The 20,317-nt window shown below is 41.7% G+C and overlaps 1 long non-coding RNA gene across 1 annotated transcript; it reads left to right on the top strand.

Moving 5' to 3' along the window:
* The first annotated feature begins 12,370 nt into the window (after positions 1-12,370).
* LOC123724422 (uncharacterized) lies at positions 12,371-14,085 on the top strand. The gene is made up of 2 exons (XR_006756963.2): positions 12,371-12,888; positions 13,793-14,085. It is a non-coding gene; the product is annotated as an uncharacterized LOC123724422 (long non-coding RNA).
* The last annotated feature ends 6,232 nt before the right edge of the window (positions 14,086-20,317 follow it).

Genomic DNA, 20,317 nt, shown 5'->3' with positions numbered 1-20,317 from the left:
CTGATCTCTTAACATCTCTTCTCTATCTTGTTCAGTCTTCATTCATCCTCACAGGAGATGTATTTCAATAGTCCAAAGTGGCTTCCTCAACAACTTCTCATCTCCAGTTCATCTGCACTCTTTTGAAATATCAGGATGGATAAGAGCAATGTGGTGGGACGTAATATGGTGAATGTCTACCAGTAATTCACCTATCCATTTATTTTTTACATCAGTGCAGATGAAGGAAAGGAGACAAGGGGAAGAAGACAATTTAAACTATCGAGACGCAGCCCGGGCCTCAGTTCCTCTGTTCTGGGGCAGCTGTGGCCACAGGGAGGTGAGAATATAAAATGGAACGTTGGTGATGCGCCTCTACAGCACGCAAGGCTCTTGCTGCTGTTTGCATGGCGCACCCGCACTTTGTATGTGGGTTACCCACGTAGGGCTTCAGACTTTAGTCAGCGACATACTGTAGGCTGCTAGCACCAGACATGTTCATCTCTTTACTGTTACAACTACGGTGTTACATTGGAGGTCTAGAGATCAGTCTAAATCCTGTGTAAATGTCTAAAGATCATGTCACAAACAAGTGTCTTTCTTAATGTTAATATATAATGAATATATTATTTATATATTATTTCCCTTTCAATTAAGCCCTAGACAACCAGGTGAGGGGAGTTCTTTACTAATTATGTATTTTATCAACAGTATCAGTGAAATGTCAATAACCATTTAAAGAACTGTTAGTATGTTGGTGGGCACTGTGCAGTGAGTCTGTGGGTGGAAAATTCCACGGGGCTGCCTGAGTCTGTGGGTGGTAGTTACACAGGGCTGCCTGAGTCTGTGGGTGGTAGTTTCACAGGGCTGCCTGAATCTGTGGGTGGTAGTTTCACAGGGCTGCCTGAGTCTGTGGGTGGTAGTTTCACAGGGCTGCCTGAGTCTGTAGGAGGTAGTTACACAGGGCTGCCTGAGTCTGTGGGTGGTAGTTACACAGGGCTGCCTGAGTCTGTGGGTGGTAGTTACACAGGGCTGCCTGAATATGTGGGTGGTAGTTACACAGGGCTGCCTGAGTCTGTGGGTGGTAGTTACACAGGGCTGCCTGAGTCTGTGGGTGGTAGTTACACAGGGCTGCCTGAGTCTGTGGGTGGTAGTTACACAGGGCTGCCTGAGTCTGTGGGTGCTAGTTTCACAGGGCTGCCTGAGTCTGTGGGTGGTAGTTTCACAGGGCTGCCTGAGTCTGTGGGTGGTAGTTTCACAGGGCTGCCTGAGTCTGTGGGTGGTAGTTACACAGGGCTGCCTGAGTCTGTGGGTGGTAGTTTCACAGGGCTGCCTGAGTCTGTGGGTGGTAGTTACACAGGGCTGCCTGAGTGTGGGTGGTAGTTACACAGGGCTGCCTGAGTCTGTGGGTGGTAGTTACACAGGGCTGCCTGAGTCTGTGGGTGGTAGTTTCACAGGGCTGCCTGAGTCTGTGGGTGGTAGTTTCACAGGGCTGCCTGAGTCTGTGGGTGGTAGTTTCACAGGGCTGCCTGAGTCTGTGGGTGGTAGTTTCACAGGGCTGCCTGAGTCTGTGGGTGGTAGTTTCACAGGGCTGCCTGAGTCTGTGGGTGGTAGTTTCACAGGGCTGCTTGAGTCTGTGGGTGGTAGTTACACAGGGCTGCCTGAGTCTGTGGGTGGTAGTTACACAGGGCTGCCTGAGTCTGTGGGTGGTAGTTACACCGGGCTGCCTGAGTCTGTAGGAGTGTTGAAACCAAATTACCTCTCTGAAGGCTATAGCGTCATTACTCAAACAGAAAGTTTTAATGACACTGACATTATTAATAACTCACAGGGGTTTGTATTGTCTTCTATACATATCTGCATGATCTCTGACAGGCATAGCTGGTAATACATTCAGACACACTGTACATTTCCGAGAAAAGAAGAAAAGTGTGGGGAAGGAGGGACATCACACCCTCACCATCATTCTCACTTCCCTATTCTCTCTTCCTGCTCGGAACTCTGGGTAAGAGCTTGTCAGCCTCTGATAGGCTACAGACTGACGTACAGCATGTTTCAGAAACATTTTAACTACTGTGCTCTTTAAATTAATAACATGGAATATTTTCACTGTTTGTTAATGTTGTGAGAAGCCAGAGGCAACATTCACACATACATATGTGGATAATATTTACCTTAAACAATTAACTAGGAACCTTGCTGTGTTGAGGTTAGGTTTCCCAGTGTCATGTTAGAATGTCCCTCCTGGCCAATCCCAGTTCTTCTGGGGTGGCCAGAAGTTCACTCTTCACTCTTCACTCTTTAACGGTCTTAAACTGGTGGAGGGTTCTCCCTCTGAATTATTTTGGGCACCTAAAGCTAATGTCCTGTATTTCTATTAGGGCTGTCCCCAACTAAAACAAATCTAGGTCGACCAAGAGTAGTCTTTTCTTTCGACCAATCGATTGGTTGAATTTTTTTAACATGTATTTCTCCATATGTGTTTTAATAAAATCAACTAATATGTAGGCTACTGAACTTTGTCTGATGCTTTAACCTTAAACCTTGTTTAATGAAATAATTAATAAGAGGAAAAAAAACCTGTTCCCGACCCTCCATCTCCTGCCGGCCTTCGCAGATTCTGCCGTTACGCTCCTGAAGTTGACGGTAATAGGCTACACCAGCGGTCGGCAACCTTTTCCATTTGGTGTGCCAATTATCTTCCCATTACCACCAATCTGCATGCCAGTTATGATTTTCATATGCACAGATTCATGAAACAGTTTAATTTAATTTATAATAGTCTTTGTATCTCAAAATCATTGTCTGTTGTCTGTAGTACATTCTATCTAAATCTAAATGAAAATTGTACCAATCTAAAAATAACTTTTATTGCCAATTTTGTCAAAAATGGCCTACATAAAGCCAACACATAAAAACATTACAGCCTGCAGGTAGAAAATATCCTGATAAAAATAAATATTATAAATCACATTGGCTACAAATGGCCTGTCTGCAAAGAACTTGAAACTATCAACTGGGTTGCCCAGAGACTTGAGCTAGCAAACTTGTAACATTGTATAAAAATATTCTTGGCCCTCAGAGTTTCCCGTGCCAAAGAGCTCGGGACAGACACAGCAGTAGGCTATTTGTGCAAGGAATAAGAATGAATCATGAATTTTATGATGTTTCCACTGGATCAGACCATTACATTTGTCCCTTTCAATCCGAATGGTTATCGAAAGGGAGAAAGCTAGAAATATTGTTCAAATACTTTGAGGAACTATTGTCATTCCCAAATGATTATAAAAATAGACTTTGTTCACTTGTTGTTTGAGGTGAAGAAAAATGACATTTTTTTTCTCCACAGCTCATTAGTGGTGGTGAGTTAAGACAATCAGAAAAACGAATCAGACATCCCCAAATGGGCACATTTTTGGGCCTACTGTACATTTGTGCCGAGGCCAGGTAGACTAGTCCTACTTCTATATGCGTAATCAGGTACATTGGCTTGCGAAAGTATTCACCCCCCTTGGGGGTTTGTATCATTTGATTTACACAACATGCCTACCACTTTGAAGATGCTAAATATTTTTTATTTTGAAACAAACAAGAAATAAGACAAAAAAACTGAAAACTTGAGCGTGCATAACTATTCACCTCCCCCAAAGTCAATACTTTGTAGAGCCACCTTTTACAGCAATTACAGCTGCAAGTCTCTTGGGTATGTCTCTATAAGCTTGGCACATCTAGCCACTGGGATTTTTGGCCATTCTTCAAGGCAAAACTGCTCCAGCTCTTTCAAGTTGGATGGGTTCCGCTGGTGTACAGCAATCTTTAAGTCATAACACAGATTCTCAATTGGATTGAGGTCTGGGCTTTGACTAGGCCATTCCAAGACATTTAAATGTTTCCCCTTAAACACTTGAGTGTTGCTTTAGCAGTATACTTAGGGTCATTGTCCTGCTGGAAGGTAAACCTTCATCCCAGTCTCAATTCTCTGGAAGACTGAAACAGGTTTCCATCAAAAATGTTCTTGTATTTAGTGCCGTCCATCATTCCTTCAATTCTGACCAGTTTCCCAGTCCCTGCCGATGAACAATATGTTCTCGGGGTGATGAGAGGTGTTGGGTTAGCGCCAGACATAGAGTTTTCCTTGATGGTCAAAAAGCTACATTTTAGTCTCATCTGACAAGAGTACCTTCTTCCAAATGTTTGGGGAGTCTCCCACAAGCCTTTTGGCGAACACCAAACGTGTTTGCTCATTTTTTTCTTTAAGCAATGGCATTTTTTTGGCCACTCTTCCATAAAGCCCAGCTCTGTGGAGTGTACAGGCTTAAAGTGGTCCTATGGACAGATACTCCAATCTCCACTGTGGAGGTTTGCAGCTCCTTCAGGGTTATCTTTGGTCTCTTTGTTGCCTCTCTGATTAATGCCCTCCTTGCCTGGTCCATGAGTTTTAATGGGCAGCCCTCTCTTGGCAGGTTTGTTGTGGTGCCATATTCTTTCCATTTTTTAATAATGGATTTAATGGTGCTCTGTGGGATGTTCAAAGTTTTCGGATATATTTTTTATAACCGAACACTGATCTGTACTTCTCCACAACTTTATCCCTGACCTGTTTGGAGAGCTCCTTGGTCTTCATGGTGCTGCTTGCTTGGTGGTGCCCCTTGCTTAGTGGTGTTGCAGACTCTGGGTCCTTTCAGAACAGGTGCATATATACTGAGATCATGTGACAGATCATGTGACACTTAGATTGCACACAGGTGGACTTTATTTAACTAATCATGTGACTTCTGAAGGTAATTGTTGCACCAGATCTTATTTAAGGGCTTCATAGCAAAGGGGGTGAATACATATGTACGCACCACTTTTACATTTTTTTGAAACATGCTATTTTGTGTATGTCCATTACATGAAGTCCAAATAAAAATAAATTTAAATTGCAGGTTGTAATGCAACAAAATAGGAAAAACACCAAGGGGGATGAATACTTTTGCAAGGCACTGTATGCGTCCTTACTCCACATTGACAGGAGCGTTTCAAACAAAAGACAATGATTAAACTGACAAAACTCGTAAATGGAATGAAATAAACTTTAACTTGTTTCTGACAAGTGTAGCATAGGTTGTGAGTTCTGCAAAACACATATCCACTCTGACAATGAGAACTGAAAATTACTACTACTAATAATATATTGAATGTATTAACCGAAATGACTGTAACCAAACAAATACTGCAGATTAGAAATGATGGGAAGTAACAGTAAATCTTAGTACTGGTGATACATGTCACGGGATCCCATGCTTTTTTACTCAGGGATCCCTTGCAGCATTGGGGAACATCCTGCACCTGCATGCACCACGTCTATTTCTATGGGGCGGCAGCGTAGCCTAGTGGTTAGACTGTTGGACTAGTAAACGAAAGGTTGCAAGATTGAATCCCTGAGCTGACAAGGTACAAATCTGTCGTTCTTCCCCTGAACAAGGCAGTTAACCCACTGTTCCTAGGCTGTCATTGAAAATAAGAATTTGTTCTTAACTGACTTGCCTAGTTAAATAAAGGTAAAAAATGGGCACAAGCACTGTTCATGACACTAATTGTTCACACCCTTCTTGTTTGTGGAGAGAATTTTGCAGGTTTAAAGCTTAGTTCCTGCAATTCTACACATTTTGTCATGTGGTGCTAAGAAAATGTTGCCGTTTTAAAGCAAATTTTCTTGCAAGTCTGTACATTTTGCCATGTCTAATGTGCATTCATGTGATATTTGAGTGACAAAAAACCTGAACTAAAAACATCAGCTGACATGGGCTAGCTGATCTGGACATTTCTGACAAGTTATAAATAACTCTCTAAGGTCGGTAATGACTAACATGACAAGAGGAAATTGATGATGCAATACCAATTTCGAAATTGCACATCGTGCATTCTACTATTACAACGTCCAAAAGTAAGTTTAAAGCCGGATTGAGTTCCTTAATTTTTGGGGGGGTGTGTAGGGGAGCCCCGCGCCCACCGCCGACCCCTAAAGCCCCCCACAGTTTGAGAATCACTGATATATGTAATGGGGAATTGATAGACACAGCAAACAATGCACACAATGAAGTTATGAAACAATGAATAGCCACGAATTTGCGAGAGAGAGAGAGAGAGAGAGAGCGCATTCGGGAGAGAGATGTGCCTTGTTCATCTGAGGCACAATCCCCATATTCTTGGACCGAGGCATCCACGTGGCCTCCTAAGGACTAGTCCACTGAGACAGGCACAAATCAGACAGGTGTCTCGTGTGCCATGAAAAAAGTATCTATTCGCAACTGATAGACAAAAAAATTGAATGTTTTCAATACAGACCCCTTTTGTCATACAGTATTCCATATAAGGACCTCAGTCCTTATGAAAGTTGCACAGCATACCCTTAGTCTAGTGATGCATAATTTTACATTTCTGCCATCCATTGTGACATTGTGGGAGGATAACCAACCTTCCAATGATTAGCAATGCATTTCTTAGCCTCTATAACTTTTAGGCTACACAGTTTCTTCTGATAGGTCTCCAGTATCAACATTTCCAAGCAACAGAAACAGGGAGAAGGGAGAATCTGTAGACATGCTAAGATAAAATAACATACTCTTTACCAGAATTCAACCATCCTTCACACAACCATAACATATACAAATATGTCCCCTTTTTGTGTTTTACACCTCCAGCAGAGGAATTACATTTCTGAGTGCATGATATTCAGTTTCACTGGCATATAGTAAATACTATGGATGGTGTTAAACTGCAATCATTTACAGCTGAAGTCTGAAGTTTACATAGACTTAGGTTGGAGTCATTAAAACTAGCTTTTCAACCACTCCACAAAAGTCTTGTTAACAAACTATAGTTTTGGCAAGTCAGTTAGGACATCTACTTTGTGCATGACACAAGTAATTTTTCCAACAATTGTTTACAGACAGATTATTTCACTTATAATTCACTGTATCACAATTCCAGTGGGTCAGAAGTTTACATACACTAAGTTGACTGTGCCTTTAAACAGCTCGGAAAATTCCAGAAAATGATGTCATGGCTTTAGAAGCTTCTGATAGGCTAATTGACATAATTTGATTCAATTGGAGGTGTACCTGTGGATGTATTTCAAGGCCTACCTTCAAACTCAGTGCCTCTTTGCTTGACATCATGGGAAAATCAAAATAAATCAGCCAAGACCTCAGAAAAACAATTGTAGACATCCACAAGTCTGGTTCATCCTTGGGAGCAATTTCCAAACACCTGAAGGTACCACGTTTTGTACAAACAATAGTACGCAAGTATAAACACCTTGGGACCACGCAGCTGTCATACTGCTCAGGAAGGAGACGCGTTCTGTCTCCTAGAGATGAACGTACTTAGGTGCGAAAAGTGCAAATCAATCCCAGAACAACAGCAAAGGACCTTGTGAAGATGCTGGAGGAAACAGGTACAAAAGTATCTATAACCACAGTAAAACGAGTCCTATATCGACATAACCTGAAAGGCTGCTCAGCAAGGAAGAAGCCACTGCTCCAAAACCGCCATAAAAAAGCCAGACTACGGTTTGCAACTGCACATGGGGACAAAGATCGTACTTTTTGGAGAAATGTCCTCAGGTCTGATGAAACAAAAATAGAACTGTTTGGCCATAATGACCATCCTTATGTTTGGAGGAAAAAAGGGGGAAGCTTGCAAGCCGAAGAACACCATCCCAACTGTGAAGCACGGGGGTGGCAGCATCATGTTGTGGGGGTGCTTTACTACAGGAAGGACTGGTGCCCTTCACAAAATAGATAGCATCATGAAAGAGGAAAATTATGTGTATATATTGAAGCAACATCTCAAGACATCAGTCAGGAAGTTAAAGCTTGGTCGCAAATGGGTCTTCCAAATGGACAATGACCCCAAGCATACTTCCAAAGTTGTGGCAAAATGGCTTAAGGACAACAAAGTCAAGGTATTGGAGTGGCCATCACAAAGCCCTGACCTCAATCCTATAGAAAATGTGTGGGCAGAACTGAAAAGTGTGTGCAAGCAAGGAGGCCTACAAACCTGACTCAGTTACACCAGCTCTGTCAGGAGGAATGGGCCAAAATTCACCCAACTTATTGTGGGAAGCTTGTGGAAGGCTACCCAAAACGTTTGACCCAAGTTAAACAATTTTAACGGCAATGCTACCAAATACTAATTGAGTGTATGTAAACTTCTGAGCCACTGGGAACGTGATGCAAGAAGTAAAATATGAAATAAATCATTCTCTCTACTATTATTCTGACATTTCACATTCTTAAAATAAAGTGGTGATCCTGACCTAAGACAGGGAATTTTTACTCGGATTAAATGTCAGGAATTGTGAACAACTGAGTTTAAATGTATTTGGCTAAGGTGTATGTAAACTTCCGACTTCAACTGTATGTCTGAGATTATATCTGTATCCATTCATCAACATCAGTAGTGGCTCCCAGGTCTTCTTCACATTTTTGTTTGACATGTTTTGTGTCGTCTAGAAAAGCCTCTATCAACCATTGATACAGTTTGGCAATCAACTTTAGAGGTATGTCAAACGGCCTTAAAATAGATTCACAGAGAGAATAAAGTGTTGTATCTGCCATAGCCATAGCACCGTCAGACTGGTCTTCCCTGGTTGCCTGGACCTGCTGAGAACTCTGTCACCATCTGATCCTGCTCACATGACGCATTCAAAATAATTACCTTGGTGTACATTTATACATTATGTTATCCAAGAATAGAATCAATGGTTCAATAATTGAAATTACCATTATTCCCAGATCCCAGACTGTAGCCTACCCATCAACTCAAAATGAAACTTTGCGTCCATTCACGGGTTGTTATAATATACTGCAAAATTCACCTGAGCTCTGTAGACTGGCCTTCACTGGCTGTCTGACCCTGCTGGGACACCTGTCACCATCTGATCCTGCTAAGACATGATGAGCATAGTGTTGTGTACTGACTGTGCACCATGATAGTGTAGCCTGTAGAGTTGTTAATGCCATGTCAGAGTGCAAAGTAAGGAATTAACAAGGGAAACTCACAGATCAATAACGTTACATTGCTATAATAAAAACTCACATTGCGCTGTCAAAAAATGTCAGAATATCAGAATATCATTTGGCTGCTGGTTTCATCATTTGATTCAGGTCTAGTGTGATGGAGGCAAAAATATTAGCTAAAGTTAGTGAGCTAGCTAACATAACCCAACATTTGGCTAGCTGTAATGGTACATCAACTGGCGAAAACTAGCCAAGTTAATTTACTTCTGTTGAAACGGGACAAAAAGGCTACAAAACATTTCCATACACACAACAGCTGTTAGATGCTGCTACCTGACAGATAGCTAGAGGCTGTGTTGAACTGTGGTAGCTACTAGCTAGTTCATTCTCTTCATACAGAACTTCAGTTGACAGGGGATGAAACATGTCATGTTATGTGTCAGTTACACTACTAGCTCAGCACTGGGAATGTATATTTTTTTATTCTGTGAAGTTAAACAGCAGTTACCTCGCCAGCCACATAAATCAAATAAAGAGTAGCCAGTTCCTGCTCTGCTTGCTTTTACAACTCATAGAAAAAGTGCAATACACATAGACAGCAGCTACAGACAGCAGCACCATGCTGGTCCTATAATAAAAGCTTTGTGTTCCCAACGGGCACAGTTCGTCATAATGATGTCTTTTCCAGACGACGGTCAGATTTTGGTTGATTTTGAAAATGATGTGGACACTTGCTTGTCGAACAGCTTATTCCAAAATCATGGGCATTAACATGGCATTGGTCCCCACTTTGCTGCTATAACAGCTTCAACTCTTCTGGGAAGGCTTTCCACTAGATGTTGGAACATTGCTGCGGGGACTTTTACATTCTAGCAGACGCTCTTATCCAGAGCAACTTACAGTAGTGAGTGCATACATTTTCGTACTGGTGTCCCATGGGAATCAAACCCACAACCCAGGCGTTGCAAGCGCCATGCTCTACCAACTGAGCCATACAAGATTGCTTCCATTCAGCCCAAGAACATTAGTGAGGTTGGACATTGATGTTGGGCGATTAGGCCTGTTAACATTTCCCTTCACTGGAACTAAAGGGCCTAGCCCGAACCATGAAAAACAGCCCCAGACCATTATTCCTCCTCCACCAAACTTTACAGTTGGCACTATGAATTGGGGCAGGTAACATTTTCCTGGCATCCGCAAAAGCCAGATTTGTCCTTCACCCAGATGGTGAAGCGTGATTCATCACTCCAGAGAACGTTTCCACTGCTCCAGTTTGGAACTCGGTAGTGAGTGTTGCAACCGAGGACAGACGATTTTTATACGCTACGCGCTTTAGCACTCGGCGGTCACATTCTGTGAGCTTGTGTGGCCTACCACTTCGTGGCTGAGCCGTTGTTGCTCCTAGATGTTTCCACTTCCCAATAACAGCAATTACAGTTGATCAGGGCAGCTCTAGCAGGGCATAAATTTGACAAACTGACTTGTTGGAAAGGTGGCATCCTATGACGGTGCCACGTTGAAAGTTACTGAGCTCTTCAGTAAGGCCATTCTACTGCCATTGTTAGTCTACGGAGATTGCATGGCTGTGTGCTCAATTTTATACACCTGTCAGAAACGGGTGTCACTGAAATAGCCGAATCCACTAATTTGAAGGTGTGTCCACACACATCCTCAATATGACGTCTTCTAGGAAACGTCTAAAAAACATTCATATGCAACCAGAATCCAACCTGATTAAGACAGCTTATTTCTGACGTCCTTATAACTCAAATCCAACCAAAATATGACCTGTTTAGGACCTCCCAATATTTCTCATGTCATGCATCTCACAGCAGCAATGCTACCAGTTTAAGACATTAAGACACTTAATATTTCACATCTATACTCAGAGGCTAAAATAAATGTTGAGGATGCATGCCAGCAAAGCTACAACACAACACAACACTAAACAATACATTCATTGCACTATAATGGTGACAAACTGTGCCCACAATCTGTTAGGGCCTACATAAAGCTGTCCCAACAGCAGAGTCCCAACAGCAGTCCCAACACCTTACCACTGCTACACCTGGCTATCAGCGGAGCCTTGTCTGGCAGCGAAACAGTTAATTTAGCCTCATTTACTACCTTTTAAAAAAACAATGCTGATATGGCTGACTTGCTTAAATAAATGTGGTTTCTACTGTCAATTGAGATGTACAAACTATGGCATAAGGGTGTGACAAGCGGATAAAAGGCAATCCGTAATTTCGATTAAGACATTACTGAGCGAGCTAGGACGGACGTAGTCAATATAACTATTTGTTCAGCACTTTTGAAAAGTACAGCAACAGAATTCAGAACATGGGCTGTTCTTACAGTGTTCTCCCTGTACACCAAGTCAGAACCGTAGGATAAATAAAGGGTGCATATAAGCAGACAATGAAAGCTCTTACAATATTCGATGACTACATTTCTCTAAAACAAGTTATAGGCTACATGTGCACCACCAAGTCAGAACAGTAGGCGAAATTAAGACAGGGAAAATAGACTAAATTATTACGGTGAGGTACATGGGCTACGAACAGCTTATTACACAATATACAATTAGTATTACTTTCTTAGCTACAGTATACGTATCTCCCTGGCATATTACATATTTTATATAGCAGCGTACAAGACATTTTTGGACTCACCTTGTTGTGCTGTGCTCACTTAAACAGAAAGGGGGTGCTGCAGTCCTTTGTGGGCAAATTTTTCATCAAACTTTGTCATCAAAGTCTGGCATTCTCTGGATTTATGGTGCATTCAAGACAACTGGGAACTCGAAAAAAAAACAAGGGTGAATCATGATGACGTCAGTGATCTTCAGGTCATAGCTCTAGAAAGAGGCCCAAGTTCCAGACTTACAATTCCGAGATGGATGACTGTTCAAAACATATTTCCCAGTCTGAGCTCGTTTTTCCCCGAGATTCCCAGTTGTCTTGAACTCATTGAAGATAGATTTCCCAGTTCCGAGTTAACAGTAGTTTTGAACGTGGCAGAAATCATGCTGAATTGACAGCATGGCCAATGCTGAATGTTTATAATTTTAAGCTTGGAAAAGAGACCCTTAAACCCAGAATTGGGACCATGCTCTCACTCCACTGAATAGCGGGCTAGTGATTGCTTTGCAATGCTTGCAGTTAGCCACTGATTCTTTCCAAACCAGTCATTGTTGAATTAGCGATTTCCAACTTGTTGTGTAATGTTTATGTCCAAAGGCCGATGAGCACCGATACATTTTATCTATAATTTCTCTTCATATGACAAGGATTGAAAAGGATTTGCCAGTAGGTTGTCGACTTGATTCATGATGATGACTGCTAGCCAAGATTTTGAAAGTATGATGTTGACATGATCAGTCCAATCAAAGGTACTGTACATATAATGTTATTTGACATCATTGTACCTGTAGCCAATGACCCTGAACCTTCTTGGACGGGCACTTCTAATGTAACTCTATGGCAGCATCCAAGGGGCTTGAATTTTCCAGCGCTACCCTTAGATTTTACAGTGACTTAGTGTCCCCATGAGTGACAGAACACTGAGCCAATCAAGGTGCAACTAGAGAATATTGCCAACCCCTACGCTCCGTATTTTCCGCCTGCTGCCCCACCACCACAGAAAGCACTGATCTAGGCTGAAACACCTGCATTTTGGAGCTGCCTTACTCAAGAAAACAAAAAAGAGACCATGTTTGTATGCAGCTTTATTAATTAAATGATTTACATTGTTTGTGAACTGAAATGTGACACATATTAATGCCAAAATAACATGCAAAACTAATATGTATGTTATGTTTTTCAGATAAAAATGTGGGACTCAAAAAGGTGGGGCTCTGCTCCACCTGCCCTGAATGACGGGGCGCCACTGTAAAAAAGTATGTCATATCAAGTAACATTTCACCTGGGAAATCCCTCTTTCCCTAAATATAGTGAGCTGTGTATATCAACAAAGTTGCAGCTCATGTGTGAAATACAGTAGACCATCTAGGAAACCATCAAACTAAAATGTGGCCTAATATCATTGGCAAGACAGGATTCCTGCTTTGTCTGTTGTTCAGCGGCTGCAGCTGTAGAGTTGAGCCGTCCTGGTCTCCAACGCCGCTTTCTCAGGTTCCTGAGGCATTCCTCAAGGAAACCAGTAGAAGTGGCATCATGTAAGGGTGTACCAAGCATCCTTGAACATAAAAGTCTGTGTTATTTTTTTTTAAAGACCCCTTTGTGTTCAATATGGCTAGGATTTGGTCAAACCAATCAAAAGCTAATACACCTTCAAGGGCACCATTTCGGTGGAAATAGCAGAGCTCATACATGATAGATAATACAGTGAGTTTCAAAATGAAAAATCTAACTTACAGTTTTTACCAATCTGAATCCTCGAGGCAAGGGAACTGTTCCACTAATGAACATGACAGTTGTCTGTCTCAGATGTTGTGCTGAAAGAAAAGAGGGTTAAACAGAAAAGAGAGCATTAATCAAAGATGCAATGTTTACAAAACAATCACAGTCACAATTCCCGTCATTAGTACAACAATATTTTGGAGATAAATACACAATGCAGAGACAGAGGACAATACAGTACTAATGATCAAGGGAAATAGTGTTTTTGCTGTAATGGGGGATTTATGCAGAGACATGGGAGGAATCTGTCTCTATATTGAGTCTGAAATAGGATACTTGTTGTTTGGCCATTGGCCCAGTTTTATTGCAAGTTATTCTAATTGGTCAACCACAGGCTAGGGCTGGGTTATAAACTACATCCTGTCCCTTTATTCACTGGAGAGAATCACAGGAGAGCTTCACAGGAGAGCACCACTGGAGAGAATCACAGGAGAGCACCACTGGAGAGAATCACAGGAGAGCATCACTGGAGAGAATCACAGGAGAGCATCACTGGAGAGAATCACAGGAGAGCATCACTGGAGAGAATCACAGGAGAGCACCACTGTAGAGAATCACAGGAGAGCATCACTGGAGAGAATCACAGGAGAGCATCACTGAGGACAGGGGAGAATGACCATCTACTTCCAAACATGATTTGTCCTATTTGAATAAACCTATTTTCCTCCCCCTGATTTGCTTTGGGGTCTGTATTATTAAAGAATAACATCAACTGCTAACATTTGGTGCCGTGATCCGGATGAATTGATCTCAACAACAACAAGAAAAACGTATCAACTGTGTGTTGATCCAGAAGAAAGAGAGAAGGCTGAGCGCAACCCACTTTGGGGAGTCAACTCTTAATCTCCTGATTGATGGCATAAGTGCCCGGGTGAGTCTATTTTAAAAGAACCAAATCAGGTTAAAATTAGTGCGTGCAATGAGTGATATGTATCTGTGATGTACAAGGGGTCGATTCCTTTGTTCTACTACAGACTTCCTTTGTTCTCTATGAAAAGGTTTCAGGCCTTTGTCTTTGTTCTCTATTACAGGGGTTCAAGTCCTCTATTAAAAGGTTAGAATCTTTTCTTTTTGGTGAAACCTTCTTGTTGCATAGAAGTGAATTGCTAGTTGAGTAGCAATTTTTACACGTGTGGTTAATGTAGGCCTTCAAGAAGCTTTTTGAAGTGGACACAAGTTTTTATGGGTAGTCAGGCCCTACAGAAACCTATTGGGTTCTAGAAGAGGTTTGAGTCCTTAAAAGGGGTTACATTTTGGGGTTAACTAAATATATAAACATACCGATATATATATTATACAGCTTTTTAAGTTAATATAATGTCATTGTTAAGTGAGAAAACCACTCACTGTCTAGTGATATGAAGAACCATTTCAAAGTAGAGAAGTGTAGGCAAGAGATAAAATAAATATTCCATCATTGTTGACAAAGATGGAATATGGAATCTGTCTGATATACATTTACATTTAAGTCATTTAGCAGACGCTCTTATCCAGAGCGACTTACAAATTGGTGCATTCACTTTATGATATCCAGTGGAACAACCACTTTAGAATAGTACATCTATATCTTTTCCCCAAAGCTTGGGGAAAAATTCAGAGGATGTCTAACTCGCTGACAAGAACAAGATGGTCTTTAACTGTTTTAGCCAAAGTAAGAAAATGGGATGAGAAATTATTTCTGGAGAATTATGACAGGACATTGAAGAGAGATACAGATAGTTTGAAAGCTCTTGGTGAACAGATCAAAACCTTCAAAGAAGATATTCAACAATTACAGACAAGGGTCGTAAAAACAAACTTGACCCCATCTGTGGACCATTTGTTCCTTCAATCTATTCTCAGGCAGAGTTGTGCAAGGCAGATCAGGTTTCAAGTATCTGGTCAGCACTGCCTGGCTTTGAATCAACAGATACTGACAGCGGTGACGAACGGATGGTAATAGAGGGGAGGTACGTGAGGCAACGTTGGCTCCCTCTGCTGGGAATACGGGAGCTGGGCACCCCGACACGGACAGCTCTAAGTGGAGGTAATTAGAGGAAAGTGCCAACCAGCCGTGGAGGCTAAATAAAAGGAGCACGATGGCACACCGCGAGAGAGAAGGGGGAGAGACTGACACCAAGCAAAAGAGAGAAGAAGGCCCGAGCTAAACCTAAGTGATTTCGTTGATATATCTATTTTCTGTCTTAGTAAAGTTGTTTTGGTGGACTAAAGCCTCCTGTCTCTGTGTCAATTTCTGCACGCTCAACCCAACGCCCCACGGTTTACCACAATGTTTTCCTTAAGGGTCTGACCAATGCAACCACCAATTGGGGAGAGATAACGAAATGTGTTCAAAAACCCGAAAGAACCGTTTGTTGAATTTGAAGAAAGGTTTAGAGCAGAGGTGGTTAGACAGTGGGTTACCTGACTTTGTTTGGAATCTATTTCTTATTGTAACAGCAAGTACAATATGCCCTTTGTGTTTTATAGAAATGGAAGGTGTTTAATGTGAATGCTTACCATGCTTACTGCTAGTATTTTTTATGTCTATTTCTGTTTTCTACGAAGACAATTTAAGTATATTTCTTTTAAAAAAATGGTCTAGGGGAGTATAAGAATATTTTGGAGATTAATACACAATGCAGAGACAGAGGACGAGAGGTCAATACAGTACTAATGATCAAGGGAAATAGTGTTTTTGCTGTAATGGGGGATTTATGCAGAGACATGGGAGGAATCTGTCTCTATATTGAGTCTGAAATAGGATACTTGTTGTTTGGCCATTGGCCCAGTTTTATTGCAAGATATTCTAATTGGTCAACCACAGGCTAGGGCTGGGTTATAAACTACATCCTGTCCCTTTGTTCACTGGAGAGAATCACAGGAGAGCACCACAGGAGAGAATCACAGGAGAGCATCACAGGAGAGAATCACTGGAGAAAATCACAGGAGAGCACCACTGGAGAGAATCACAGGAGAGCACCACTGGAGAGAATCACAGGAGAGCATCACTGGAGAGAATCACAGGAGAGCACCACTGGAGAGAATCACAGGAGAGCATCACTGGAGAGAATCACAGGAGAGCATCACTGGAGAGAATCACAGGAGAGCACCACTGGAGAGAATCACAGGAGAGCACCACTGGAGAGAATCACAGGAGAGCACCACTGGAGAGAATCACAGGAGAGCACCACTGGAGAGAATCACAGGAGAGCACCACTGGAGAGAATCACAGGAGAGCACCACTGGAGAGAATCACAGGAGAGCACCACTGGAGAGAATCACAGGAGAGCATCACTGGAGAGAATCACAGGAGAGCACCACTGGAGAGAATCAAAGGAGAGCACCACTGGAGAGAATCAAAGGAGAGCACCACTGGAGAGAATCACAGGAGAACATCACTGGAGAGAATCACAGGAGAGAATCACAGGAGAGCATCACTGGAGAGAATCAAAGGAGAGCATCACTGGAGAGAATCACAGGAGAGAATCACAGGAGATCACCACTGGAGAGAATCATAGGAGAGCATCACTGGAGAGAATCACAGGAGAGCACCACTGGAGAGAATCACAGGAGAGCATCACTGAGGACAGGGGAGAATGACCATCTACTTCCAAACATGATTTGTCCTATTTGAATAAACCTATTTTCCTCCCCCTGATTTGCTTTGGGGTCTGTGTTACTAAAGAATAACTGCTAACAATAGGACCATTGATTATGTGACTACTGCAGAACACACGTTTCTCCAAACCTCTGGATGTGGTGTGAAATCAACACCCTGACCATGGATTATGTCTGCTTGATTGAGATGCATGGGTGGCAGGTAGCCTAGCAGTTAAGACCGTTGGGCCAGTAACCGAAATGTCTCTGGTTTGAATACCCAAGCCGACTAGGTGAAAAATCTGTTGATGTGCCCTTGAGCAAGACACTTAACCCTAATTGCTACTGTAAGTCACTATGGATAACAATGTTTGGGCACTGCATCTCAGTGCTAGAGACGTCACTGCAGACCCTGGTTCGATTCCATGCTGTATCACAACCGGCCGTGATTGGGAGTCCCATAGGGTGGTGCACAATTAGCCCAGCGTTGTCAGGGTTAGGGTTTGGCTGGGGTAGGCCATCATTGTAAATAAGAATTTGTTCTTAACTGACTTATCTAGTTAAATAAAGGTTAAATAGTCTGCTAAAATGTAATGCAAAGCCCTGCATTGAGGCTGGCCACAATGACCTTTGCCCTCCGGTGTTTGTCTATGTTCAAAACAGTTCCGTTTGAGTCTTACACTTGATCTGCAGCCAATAAGAGAACTGACGAATGATGCCACCACAGGTTCTGCTGGTATATGATGCAGAGCCTTAAAGAAGAATCTAAAAAAGTAATCAGTCACTGTTTTCATATAGTTAATCTACGTGATAGATAATACATACAACCTACAACAGCCCTCCTGACAGCATAAGGAAGTAACTGGAAGCCATGTTGAGATGGTGTACTGCACTTAGATGTGTGAAGAGATCTTTACAGTTATCGGCAACTTTTTCTTCTAAAATAAACCCCATCCTTATCTACCATGCATTTACTGTTAACCAATCATTGTGATGCAGGGCTCTACAGTGTGACCATTTTACTCCCATACTGTATGTGTGAAAAACTGAAAAAAGTCAAGTATTAGCAGGTGTGAGTTGTGCTTTACATCAAAAAATTGCTGCCATAGTTATTTTCAAAGTATTTTGTTTTCTGCCGTTTTGTTTCATAGAGGTAGCTAATCACACAAACTTCTATGAGTCCCATAAAGCTCACCTCAAGCAGCAACAGTACTTGGGGGGGCTGTGCGGACTGAGTGAAGTGCTGAAAGAAACATTTTTAGAAGCACACAGGCACAAAAGTTGGTCTAACTTAACCACAAGTCTACTAAAGTGTGACTGTCCTTGTGTTCCTTGGCTATTTACATAATTTTGTTCACACGCTAGTTTGTTTCTCAATGTTAGTTTGAGCTTGCTCAACTCCTAGCGAATAGACACGTCAGAGAATCTCATCTCTCACAGACAGACGTGTGAGTGCAAGTCCCACCACAGTATTTGAGAAAGTTTTTATTCGACAAGTGTTTTTAAGATAAGAAATTACTAACAGTTGACGAATAAAACGTTTTATTCAACAAGTGTTTGTCATTTATTATGATAAAATCACTCTTCCTCAAATATTTTCATTGTGCTCCTAAATGTATTTAGGACAACATGTGCTCCTTGTAAAAAATGTCAGCTTAGAGCCCTGTGATGAGGCCACTTTTTGGGAAACAGCGAGGCATTAGTGGATCGATCTAGCATAATGAAAACTAGTGGAAACCCTTCTCTCAGGCCAAACGTGCTGGTTATCAAGTTATCGTGTGAGATAGTGGCCGTTGTTGCCATGAGAAAAGGGTAACCAGTGGAACACAAACAACATTGTAAATACAACCTATATTTATCTGTTTATTTATTCTCGCTTTCATATTTCAACTATTTGCACATTGTTACAACACTGTACATAGCCATTAACATAACATTTCAAATGTCTATATTCTTTTAAAACGTTTTTGAGTGTAATGTTTAGTGATTGTTTATTTCCCCTGTTTATTTCCTTTTAAACATTGTCTATTCAATTTGCTTTGGCAATGTAAACATATGTTTCCCACACCAATAAAGTCCTTTGAATTTCATGTAATTGAATAGTTGGGCAGCTAAGAAAAACGTTTTTTTTGTTGTTGCATTTAGTGATAAAAGCACCAACTTTGGCACAAATGTAGATTCATAGACCCTGAAAATATTTGGATATGGAGCCAACACAGCTTCAGCCCCTGGGGAGCATGGCAGACATTTTTCAAAATGGCCACTGATGGTACCATTATGTTACAATTCAAAAGGAGTATTTTAAGATAAAGGCTCCAAATTCAGCACAGAGCTAGATTTATGGACCCTGAAAATACTATATGTATAGACACCACAGATTAGGCCCATGGGGGCCATGGCATCTTACACTTTGGCCACTGTTGGTAATATACATTACAGTTGTCTTTTTTTAGATAAACGCACCAAATGTGGCACAGAGGTAGATTCAATTACCCTGAAAAGACCCCAATTAGTCAAGATGATATACTGTATGTTATGTACATCTCCTAACATAGCTACGCGCAACGCCTACTGGGGTACGCCAAATAAAAATGTGATTCACATTTTCAAACAGTCCATTTATATTTTCCAACGGGGCTATACATTTGGGTGAGGTTTTTATAAAGTTCTATATGTAAGATGGCTAAATAAAGAGCAAAATTATAGATTATTATTATATTATTATTTGTGCCCTGGTCCTATAAGAGCTCTTTGTCTCTTCCCACTCTTTGTCTCCTTCTTTTGTTTAATAAATGTATCGTATAGTGTGGCAGGCTTACAATGAAGGCAAAAAACAACATTTGATAGTGCGCTGACCCTGGTGCTAGAGGGGGTACGCAGCTGGAGGTTGAATGTTTGAAGGGGTACGGGACTATAAGACGTTTGGAAACACTGATCTACACCATACATTTGAATAAAGGTTGTCAGGTCAGGTCCAAGCTGCTAGTAAATTAGCTGGTTAGTTCCAGGGCTTTTAATGCTGTACCTTCTCCTTATGATAAAAACACTCTTCTTTAAAGGGTGTATATTGTCTGTTGCTGTGTTTGGAAGCACTGACCCAATAATTATTATTTTGAATGATGAGGTTGGAGGTCCCTTAGAGTGCAGGAAGTGATGGAACACCTCATAGGAGCTTAACTGCCGTAGTGGACAGTTTGATTCTACAAGTGGACAGAACACTAGTCTGTCACAGGGCCTTGCCCCCACTCTAGTTGCTTAATGCTGTGGTGGCTCCAAGCAGAGACGGTCTCATTTTTACTGTCTTAGGTACGGCTTGGCTGGGAATCG

This window comes from Salmo salar, chromosome 10, assembly GCF_965601325.2.
Source record: "Salmo salar chromosome 10, fSalSal1, whole genome shotgun sequence".
Classification (NCBI taxonomy): domain Eukaryota; kingdom Metazoa; phylum Chordata; class Actinopteri; order Salmoniformes; family Salmonidae; genus Salmo; species Salmo salar.
The sequence above is the reverse complement of the archived record's forward strand: the minus strand, read 5'-3'. Positions and strand labels throughout refer to the sequence as shown.